Source organism: Heptranchias perlo, chromosome 41 (genome assembly GCF_035084215.1).
Source record: "Heptranchias perlo isolate sHepPer1 chromosome 41, sHepPer1.hap1, whole genome shotgun sequence".
Lineage (NCBI taxonomy): Eukaryota > Metazoa > Chordata > Chondrichthyes > Hexanchiformes > Hexanchidae > Heptranchias > Heptranchias perlo.
In genome coordinates this window covers 3516667-3524219 of record NC_090365.1, presented here as the reverse complement: position 1 = coordinate 3524219, position 7553 = coordinate 3516667, and the positions used below count along the sequence as shown (strand labels likewise).

The window sequence follows — 7553 nt, the reverse complement described above, 5'->3', positions numbered from 1 at the left end:
ATATATTAATTTTAATTTGCAAACCACTTTAGCAATACCCGGCAATTGGAGCCACCTAGGCAATGGTTTGGGCCATTGGCTAATTTGTAATATGTTGCACTCATTGCTATTTCAGCAGCCCTGCTGGTTACTGCTATTTCACAGCTAACCTCGGTAGTTTGTTTTGTTTCTGAAGGTGCCGTTTGCAAGAACAGTGCAACATCTCGCTGCCTTTTTTTTATCCTTCTAGTCGTTCCGATTCTCTTTCTGGAATGTGGCTCAGTGGGTGTCACTCTCGCTTCCGAGTCAGAAGGTCGTGGGTTCAAGCCCCACTCCAGAGATTTGAGCGCAAAATCTAGGCCGATACTGCCAGTGCAGTACTGAGGGAGTGCTGCACTGTCGGAGGTGCCGTCTTTCGGATGAGACATTAAACCGAGGCCCCGTCTGCCCTCTCAGGTGGATGTAAAAGATCCCATGGCCACTATTTCAATGAAGAGCTGGGGAGTTCTCCCCGGTGTCCTGGGCCAATATTTATCCCTCAACCAACATCACAAAAACTGATTATCTGGTCATTGTCACAATGCTGTTTGTGGGATCTTGCTGTGCACAAATTGGCTGCCCCGTTTCCTACATTACAACAGTGATTACAGCCAATGAAGTTCTTTAGAAGTTTAAAGAGCTTTGGGACGCCCTGAGGTTGTGAAAGGCTCTGTATAAATGCAAGTCTTTCTTTTTATTTCTGTTAGCAGTGTTGCTTAACCTTGAAATTATATTCCCATATATAAGAAAAATTAAATATTCTTCCTATTTCACCAGCTCACAAGCTATTAGGGATGAGGAAGGCTATTCTCCCCATCTTATCCATGCAGCAAGATTCCCCCCCCCGCCCTTGTTTCTCAAATTACTCCAGGGTTTTCACCTCCACTATATCTGGAAGTCTATTCCACATGATCACTCTTTGTGTCAAGGAGGAGTTTCCTGATATCTGTTCTAAATTTGCCTTTTTATTTAGATGGAACCCATGACCTACTTTCACAGGTTAATTTAAAGTAATACTCCAGATTTATCTTCTCCGTTCCCTTTACAATTTTCTCTACCTGTGTGAGATCATTTCAGGCTGAAGGGCCCAGGTTTCTCCAGTCAATCCTCACAGTTCCGACTTTAGACTCACAAGGATGAGCTCTGTGGCTCTTCTCTGCACTGCCTTCAGCACTCAAATATCTCCCGTGTGTCACAGTGACCGGATAGCATTACATTGCCTGAATCCTGCTGCTGTCCTGGGTTTTGTCCTTTTTTCTAGACATAACTAGCCCATTTATTGTAAAGCGCTGTAATCCCCGTAGACAGGGGTGTATTGTGCCTTTCTTTAATTATTATTGCTGTGTTTAGAACATTCTGGAATGCAGAACCCATTTCCATCATTTTGGAAAGTGCACCAACTGCTTTACTGCACTTATCGGATGTGATGTGATTTCACACCTTAAATCATCTCTCTTTAGAAAAATAAATGCCAGTCACTGTAATATCGAACATGAATATTTCTCTGGAGAAATTTCATTTTAATATACTGTGACAGGAAAAGAAAATCGTTCTCATCCTGTGGTGTTCCGATGTCTTTCTAGTGTCTAAAAATGCTTTAAGAATGTGACAAATATATTGCACATAATGTCCTCAGTATGTATTTATATAACATCCCAAGGTGCTTCAGAGCGTTGTTTTCAAATCCCTCCATGGCCTCGCGCCCCCCCACCCCCTCCCTATCTCTGTAACCTCCACCAGCCCTCAGATCTCTGCGCTCCTCCAATTCTGGCCTCTGGTGCATCCCCCATTTCTACTGCCAAGGCCCTAAGCTGTGGCATTCCCTCCCTAGACCCCTCTGCTGTGGACGCTGGGAGTCAATTGAAAGTTTCAAATAGATTTTTGTTGGGTAAGGGCACCAAGGGATATGGATCAAAGACAGGTAAATGGAATTGAGGTACTGATCCGCCATGATCTAATTGAATGGCGGAACAGACTCGGGCTGAATGGCCTCCCCCTGTTCTTATAAGAAATTTTAGGAATGTTAAAAGGGCATGATGGCCAACAAGCCCTTCTTGACAGATCAGTCCCACCTTCCTAGCTTGCCTTCCTATTGCTCAAACCCCTCTCTCTCTCCAAATCTAATTGCCTCCTGAACCTACTCGACCTGCCCAATTCAGTGGGTAGGCTTCTTATTCTCCAAGTAATCTGTGCCTAAGTTGACATTCTTGGATGAGTCTAATGAAAATCAGCAAGCTATTTAACTGTGGAGGGCATCACTTGATCACGCACGTTTATTTTTCAGGAGAGGTCACCGAATAGTGATCCAGAGCAGGAATGATAGTTAACATTTCCATTCTTTTTATAGAAAGAAAGAACACAAGCCTTTTACGACCTCAGGACGTCCCAAAGCGTTTGACAGCCAATGATGTACTTTTTTTTTCGAAGTGTAGTCACTGTTGTAATGTAGGAAACGCGGCAGCTAATTTGTGCACAGCAAGATCCCACAAACAGCAATGTGACAATGACCAGATAATGTGTTTTAGTGATATGGATTGAGGGATAAATATTGGCCCTGGACTCCCTTGAATTCCCCTGACCATCTTCAAAATAGTGCCATGGGATCTTTTACGTCCGTCTGAGGGGGCAGACGGGGCCTTGTTTTAATGTCTCATTGGAAAGTTGGCACCTCCGACAGTGCAGCACTCCCTCAGAACTGGCACTGGGAGTGTCAGGCTAGATTTTGTGGCTCAAGTCGCTGGAGTGGGGTCTTGAACACAGCGTTCTGACTCGGAGGTGAGAGGGCTATTCACTGAGTCACGGCTGACACTGTGATAGTCAGAGGCGGCAACTTTAGTCAACTGGCCAAATCAGTCAACACAGATCGGGGATCAAACCCTGGGACCGTCTGGTCTGTGTGACGCAGTACCACACCGCAAGTCCATTTTAACACCGCGTAGAGAATATAGAACCAGATTTACAGGTGACTTCTGATATGCAACAGTGTTTGTTATGACACATTGTAAACAATTTTACAACACCAAGTTATAGTCCAGCAATTTTATTTTAAATTCACAAGCTTTCGGAAGGAAGGAGGAAGCCTCCGAAAGCTTGTGAATTTAAAATAAAATTGCTGGACTATAACTTGGTGTTGTAAAATTGTTTACAATTGTCAACCCCAGTCCATCACCGGCATCTCCACATCATGTTATGACACAGTTTGAATGTTGCAAACCCCCCCCCCCCCCCTCCCCCTGGTATCTGGAGCTGGTTGGTTAAATGTGCTGATTCACGGGCGATGTTTAGCTTCAATCACAATAATTGGGATTCCAATCACTCATTCAAGGGTCACTGTTCCATTAAGCTAGATCCATATCTTCACTGTGAGCAGGCTGGCTCGCCATAGCAACCTACTGAGCTGAGTCACGTTGAGAGGGCCTTGAGTATGAAATCATTATCACTACTTTGCGATGTCAATCAGAACCCAAAAGTGATTAAGAGAATTCACTATGATGCCAGATTTGTTTACGAGAGTGCAATTCTTCATTGAAGGTTCGGCAATTTGCTGTCAGATTGTGTTGGTGACTTTTTTTTTAATAACTGATCTAAAATACAGGTTTAGTTCCCCAATTTTTGCCCCTTCTCTCCAGAAGGCATGGATTCTTGTTGATGTGTGACTTCTATAGGTACCAATAACAACAACTTGCATTTATATAGAGCCTTTAACGTAGTAAAACATCCCAAGGCACGTCACAGGAGCGATTATCAAACAAAATTTGACACTGAGCCACATAAGGAGATATTAGGACAGGTGACCAAAAGCTTGGTCAAAGAGGTAGATTTTAAAGAGCGTCTTAGAAGAGGTGGAGAGGTTTAGGGAGGGAATTCCAGAGCTTAGGGCCCAGGCAGCCAATGGTGAAGCGTTGAAAATTGGGGACGCGCAAGAGGCCAGAATTGGAGGAACACAGAGATCTCGGAGGGTTGTAGGGCTGGAGGAGGTTACAGAGATAGGGAGGGGGCGAGGCCATGGAGGGATTTGAACACTGGGATGAGAATTTTAAATTTGAGCTGTTGGACGTGGAGCCAATGTAGGTCAGCGAGCACTGGGGTGATGGGTGAACGGGACTCAGTCCGAATTATGGTACGGGCAGCAGCTCTCCCGTACCTCACCCAAGTATCGTTCGTGCAGGAGGCTAGACAGTGAGTGTTGGCCGGCCATTCAACCACTGGGGGAAAGGGGACCACAACCTAGCTTGATCCTGTCCCCACCCAACCTCCAGATACCCTCCCTTTCCAATGGATACGGTCGGAGTGTGAGCCCTAGCTAATGCCCCTCTCTCCCAAGTCCAACAAGCACTGAGGTCAATTGTAATGCACCACCACCATCCAGCTGAGACCCACTAACTCAACACAGGCCGGAGATTACATAGGATTTACAGCTCACAAACAGGCCATTGGGCCCAATTGGTCTCTGCCGATATTTATGCTCCACATGAGCCTCCTCCCACCCTACTTCATCCCACCCTATCTGCATATCCATATATTCCTTTCCCTCATGTGTTTATCTGGCTTCTCTTTAAATGCATCTATGCTATTCATCTCAACTACTCCATGTAGTGAGTTCCACATTCTCACCACTCTCTGGGTAAAGGGGTTTCCCCTGACTTCCCTTTTGGATTTATTGGTGACAATCTTATATTTATGGCCCCTAGTTTTGGACTCCCCGAACATTTTCTCTACGTCTACCCTATCAAACCCATTCACAATTTTAAAGACCTCTATCAGGTCACCCCTCAACCTTCACTTTTCTGGAGAAAAGCGCCCCAGCCTGTTCAGTCTTTCCTGATCGTTATAACCCTCTCAGTTGTGGTATCATCCTTGTAAACCTTTATTTTTTTTGCACCTTCTCCAGTGCCTCTACATCCTGTTTATAATATGAAGACCAGAACTGTGCACAGTACTCGGGGTGGTCTAACCAAGGGTTCTATACAAGTTGAACCTGGAAATCTTCCTGGTTTGCATGGGAGGTATGTTTTTATTCACTGAGCCACAGGATGTTTGGGGGGGAGGGGGAGAAGGAGGACGAGGACGAGGATGAGGACTGAAGTGTAGTAGAAAACAATTAAACTAGCCTGGACTACGGAGACTCTTGTATCCAGCTTGTCAATCCAATTTATGGCATCAAGGAGCCATTGATAATTGCAAAGCAAACACTCAACTTGAATTAAATCAAACGTGTAGCTTGGGTTTGAGTCGACCTCAATAACACTGCTTTTTGAACAACCTAAAGGAATGATCAATTCTGGGGGTAAAATTTTGTACTTTGAATGAGGGATAGCTACTAGTGAATGTATCAAGCATTCCCAGGTAACAGGTAAACCACAGAGGGAAAGCCCCTTGTAACATTGGGGATAATTTTGAGGCTGCATATAGTGACACCACAAGCCCCGCCCAGAATGGAGATGATTGGATAATTCCCCCGTCAATCACGCCTGGAGACTGCCCTGCTGAAAGTCACTGGGATTGATTTTATGCACATAATTTGTATTATGTAACTATCCTCCACTCGCTGCATTTTGCTGGAGTAATAATCCTGCAGTACTCGGGAGACACTGCTGTAGTTTCGGCCATGAGTAAACAGACCGTTTGCTTTAATTAATTTGCGCACTAAGCAAGGTCCCACAAACAGCAATGAGATAAACGATCAGCTAATCTGTTTTAGTGATTTGGTTGAGGAATAAAGATTGGCCTGGGCATCTCCATTGTTCTGTTTCACAGAGTGCCTTCTGATCTTTTACATCCACCTGAGAGGGCAGATGGGGCATTGGTTTAGACTGCTTCCAGGAAATGAGGGACATGGAGAGACTACGGAAGCAGGGATTCTTCTTAGAGCAGAGCAGGTTAAGGGAAGATTTAATAGAGGCGTTCAAAATCATGAGTTTTGATAGAGCAAATAAGGAGAAACTGTTTCCAGTGGCAGAAGGGTCGGTAACCAGAGGACACAGATTTAAGGTAATTGGCAAAAGAGCCAGAGTTGTTACGATCTGGAATGCACTGCCTGAATTGTAACTTTCAAAGGGGAATTGGATAAATACTTGAAGGGGAGTAAATTGCAATGGGATTAATTGGTTAGCTCTTTCAGATGGGCCGAACGGCCTCCTTCTGTGCTGATAGCAAACCATGTAACAATGGGAACTAAGCATCTTTTAAAATCTTTTTTGTAACAGGGCACAGGCCTAGAAACCACATCCAACGGTAAGAGAATTTAGAAGCATAAAAAAATCCTTTTAACACGAAAGAGCGACTTGCAACCTGGGTCGTCTTCGAGTCTGTGATCTGCATAACAATGTTGTTCTTCCTGATTCACTGCATTACAGTGCGGTCTATTCCAATGGACCCAGAGCCCACTGTCTGCATTCAGATACAGAGCCCATTCCTGTTATCTCTTCCCATCGTGACCTTGACAGCAGAAATAAGACTGCCTGCATCTTCAAAGAGGTTGGTACAATTGTGTCTTCAGCAATAGCAGAAATCAACAAACAAGCTGACAGTCGATTACTCCTCCCCGTGACATTTTAAAACACAAATTATTTTATCCTTTACAAAAGGGGTTTCTGTTTATTTATTTTTTTTGAGTTGGTTTTAACCCTTTCATCTCCAAAGATGCTGAATCCAGTTGGGTGTGTGGTTCCACAAACAGCCGAATTGTACCCCACCCTTTCTGTACCCCAACCTTAATAGTATTAGGAGCCTATTCAACAGTGGGAGGTCTCGTAGCCAAGCCCAATCCTTTCTTCACCCAGTGTACGACAACTTGCATTTATATAGCACCTTTAACGTAGTAAAATGTCCCAAGGTGCTTCACAGGAGCGATTATCAAACAAAATTTAACACCAAGCCACATAAGGAGATATTAGGACAGGTGACCAAAAGCTTGTTCAAAGCGGTAGGTTTTAAGGAGCGTCTTAAAAGAGGAGAGAGAGGCAGAGAGGTTTAGGGAGGGAATTCCAAAGTTTAGGGCCGAGGCAGCTGAAGGCACGGCCGCCAATGGTGGAGCGATGGAAATTGAAGGAATGTACTGCCGGGAATGAGAAACTATAGTTATGAGGAGGGACTTGAGATCCTGGGACTATTTCCAATGAAGCAGAGAAGGATAAGAAGAGAATTTTAATACGAACATATGAAAATGACAGGCAGGAAAAGACCAACTGGTCCATCAAGACTGTCCTACACACCATGATGACTGGAACATCATGACTAGACTCTCCCCTACTGCCCCCCCGAGCCATGTAATCTCCTGGGAGAGGCAAAACAAACAGAAAAATCCCAGGGCCAATAAGGGAAAAGATACTCTGGAAAATTCCTCTCCGACCCGCTCAGGCGATTGAAACCAGTCCAGGAGATCGTGTTATCTATAAAGACACTTGCCTTCTATATGGTGTGACCTCTGTCCCGGTCAGGAACCGGTCGTGCTCCTACCTGAAGACAGAGTGTCAGCAGCCACCATATTATGAAGGGTTTGGTGGGATGAATAAGGAAAGACTATGTCCTCTGAA

At 44.6% G+C, this 7553-nt stretch overlaps 1 long non-coding RNA gene across 1 annotated transcript; it reads left to right on the top strand.

Annotated features, from left to right (window-relative positions):
- The first annotated feature begins 4089 nt into the window (after window positions 1-4089).
- On the top strand, window positions 4090-6489 carry LOC137305827 (uncharacterized). Its single transcript, XR_010958769.1, has 3 exons — window positions 4090-5024; window positions 6225-6252; window positions 6375-6489. It is a non-coding gene; the product is annotated as an uncharacterized lncRNA (long non-coding RNA).
- The last annotated feature ends 1064 nt before the right edge of the window (window positions 6490-7553 follow it).